The following is a 3,757-nucleotide window of genomic DNA, read 5'->3' on the forward strand; positions in this document are numbered from 1 at the left end:
ATAAGAAGAGGTCAAGAGAGCTAGAGTGCCACCCTCTCAAATATGTAGAGCTAAGCAATTCAACAAGCAACCTTCGAGACCAAATACCACCTTGCGGCTTTTATTCTTGCTTCGTTTTTTTTGGTCAAAAAGTTTAGTTGCATGTTTCTGTGAGGTGTTTACTTCTTTTTTCTTTTTTTTCTTTTTGTTGTAATCTAGTTTTTGATTTGTTCTTCTGCTTAATGTTTGAATTCGATACGGAAGCTAACGTGGTTAATTTTTTAAAAAATTGTTTTTCAAATCATTTTTCACTTAAAAAATAATTAAAATAATTATTTTAAGATATTTTTAATAATTTTGATGCATTAATATTAAATAATAATAATAATAAAAATACCATTCTGATGTTTTTTCAATTAAATTTTTTTTTTGTAAGAACATCATGCACTGCATTATTAAATACACACATGCTAAAATAGGGTTAATTAACGGTTTGTTTTGCATGATAAAAATAGAAAATGGTGTGTTTTATCTATGTTACCATTTTAGGTTTGGAGTATATTTAGGCTTTATTTATTTTTGTGGCTGGAAAGCGTTTTTTATAAAAAAAATAATTTTTTTGTGTTTTTAGATCATTTTAATATTAAAAAAATAATTTTTTTCTTAAAAAACAACCACTACCACAATACAAATTATACACTCAAACTTCTTTTTTTTTAATCTTTAGTTGATTCACATGCCGTACGTATGAAATCTTTCAACTTTCAATCTTGACATTGGATGCACCATGCTATGTTGTGTGAGATGTATGCTGCCAACCTAGAATTGTTCTAATACTATATGGAGTCTTTCAAATTAATTTTAATATATCCTTGGAGTAGATTACAAGTTGGATAGTGGACTAAACCCTACCTTCCTAATTTGTTGCATAGATTAGCTGTCATGTCTAACTATGATAGTGGCTAGTTATTTATAATATTTTAAAAATAAATTCTAGAAAGTGCACTAATTTTTATTTATAATATTTTTTTAAGAAATTTCTAGAAATGAACATTTTTTTTCAACATGTCTTTTATGACAATGTGCAATGTCAAACATAGAAACCTGGTAAAGTTCGAACAAGATCTTGTCGAGGTTGAATGGATATAATATATACAGCAAGTTTACCTTGGCAAGTGGTCGTTAATGAACACATTTCAGGCGGTGTCTGTACAGTTATACAGCGTACGTAGATGTATTTACAAGATTCACACTCCTATAAATTAATGACCAATTTCGAACCATTTCTAATTAACCTTAAACCTATAGCGATGTCTTCAAACGCCCTTCAATGGCTAACCCTAGTGGTTATCATATGGCTTCAGTCTGTCAATGGAACAAACACAACCTTTCCAGCTTACTCCCCACAGCTCAAAGAACTCCTCTCTATGTCTCAAGCTCAGCTAAACAACCTTTCGTTTGCCTCGGATGCTGGGAAACTATTTGGTTTCTTGTCTGGCATGGCTGCTCTATACCTTCCACTATGGCTAGTTCTCTTGATTGGTTCGACTCTTGGTTTGGTTATGGTTTGCAATATCTCTTCATAACACACCAAATTTCTTCTCTTTCTTATGCCCATATTTTCCTGCTCACTGTTTTGGCAGGAAATAGTATTTGTTGGATCAACACCGTTTGTTATGTTGTTATCATCCAAAACTTCCCTTCTGATCACCAAGTTTCTGTAGGATTAACCACTAGCTATCAAGGAATAAGTGCCAAACTCTACACAGTACTTGTTGATGCCTTGCTCTTTTCTCCCGATAAAAGAGCAGGAACCTATCTCCTTCTCAACTCCATATTACCTTTAGTAGTTTGTGTGATGGCTGCACCGTTTGTTAGGGATGTTAAAGCTGGAACAAGCAAGAACATGAAAGCTGGGTTCATAGTCATGTTTTCGATAGCTATAGCCACAGGAATCTATGCTGTTATCAGCAGTTTGGGATCCTTACCAAGTAGGCTACCTCCATTAGGCAATGTAATTGGTATCTCAGTGTTCCTGTTAGCCCCACTTGCAATTCCAATTGCAGAGAAAATCAGAGAAGTGTTGTTAAATGGAGAGATCAAGAAGGTTTATATGGAGAAGAACGTTGGTGATGATCGTGTTGAGAGAATAGAGAGTGGGATCGAAGAGGGCGATGATCATAGAAGGGAAAATGAGGTGGGTGTGAAAGAGGAGATTGGGGTGATGTCGATGTTAAAAAGAGTTGATTTTTGGTTGTATTTCTTTGTGTATTTCTCTGGTGCAACACTTGGTCTAGTTTATTCGAACAACTTGGGACAAATAGCTGAGTCTTGTGGGTTCTCAGGGACGTCTTCACTAGTTTCTTTATCTTCCTCGTTTGGGTTCTTCGGCCGTCTCATGCCATCTTTATTGGACTCCTTTTTGTCAAGGTACGTAATCCAACCTATAATTTCTCTGTTCTAAGGTCTTGTTTGATATTACAAAATCTGGGCGAAGGGAAAAGATTTTCATCCTGTTCTTTTCTAGAATCATAAAGAGCATAGATTTATTAATTCAGTGCTATACGCCTCCCCTTGGTGCATGCAAACCAAGAATCTCCATGTGTTTTCCGGTGATTAAAGGCTTCATTTCAATTTTTGTTCAGGACTAGGTATAATTTGATATCAAGACCTGCAGCTTGTATAGCAGCATTAATGGCTCCAATGGCAGGAGCTTTCTTCTTACTTCTCAACACAACAAGCATCTCCCTCTACATCAGCACCGCTATCATAGGTGTTTGTACCGGAGCGATCACTTCCATTTCCGTCTCAACAACAACTGAGCTTTTCGGCCCTAGGAATTTCAGTGTCAACCATAATGTTGTGGTTGCCAATATCCCGATAGGGTCCTTCGTTTTTGGCTACTCCGCTGCACTTATTTATCACAGGGAAGGTGATGGAGATGGCAAGTGCATGGGGACGCAATGCTACAGGAACACTTTTATCATCTGGGGTTCAGTTTGTCTGTTTGGCACCTTTCTAGCTTTAGTCCTGTATGCTCGCTTGCGAAGGTTCTTCTCGCGTAGATAGATTAATCTATAAGAAAAGGAATTGAAAACGAATTAAGTTCATGTAATGGATCAAAATTGTCTAATTAGTATTTAGAAGATATTTTTTTGTAATACACTATAGATATATACAAGAAATGCATTCTTAAGACTTTACGGAAGATGCTCTTGATTGCAAAATTTAAAAAGTCCTATTTATTTTATGCCCTGAGTTTCCTGATTGTTAATTTGTCCACCATATGCAAAAAAAGTATCGTAGTCGTTTTTTTTTTTTGGGTATAGTCTCCTCTATTTTAGAGTTTGTTTATTTTTTGTATTTTAAAAAATATTTTAATTTTATATTATCTTTTTTTTTTTAATTTTTGTATTTTAAAAAATCAAATCATGAAAAAAAACCGATTAAACTAATTAAAATTTAAAAAAAAAACCGACCGATTCAGTTCCAGTTTTATAAGTTTAAAACCAAAAAAACTAAACTGAATCCAAACAAAAAAAATCAAGTCAAACAAAAAAAAATTAAACCAAATCAGTTTAAACTAAATTTTATTTTAAAAAAATAAATTAAACTAAACCAAATAAAAAATAATCACCCTGTTAATTGCCCTAGCCTGTACGGTCTGGGAAGCCAGGCTGGCTTTATTCAACACAGAATTAATCTCACGGCTCATCAATAACCTTGCGTCCAGTATACTGTTACAATAGACGTGAATTTTACTTTGATCACTAAGGCA

General features: G+C 34.2%; 1 pseudogene; it reads left to right on the forward strand.

The window, feature by feature from the left end:
• Positions 1-1,289: 1,289 nt before the first annotated feature.
• On the forward strand, positions 1,290-3,048 carry LOC118034417 (protein NUCLEAR FUSION DEFECTIVE 4-like; annotated as a pseudogene).
• The last annotated feature ends 709 nt before the right edge of the window (positions 3,049-3,757 follow it).

The sequence above is a fragment of the Populus alba genome, chromosome 19 (assembly GCF_005239225.2).
Source record: "Populus alba chromosome 19, ASM523922v2, whole genome shotgun sequence".
NCBI lineage: Eukaryota > Viridiplantae > Streptophyta > Magnoliopsida > Malpighiales > Salicaceae > Populus > Populus alba.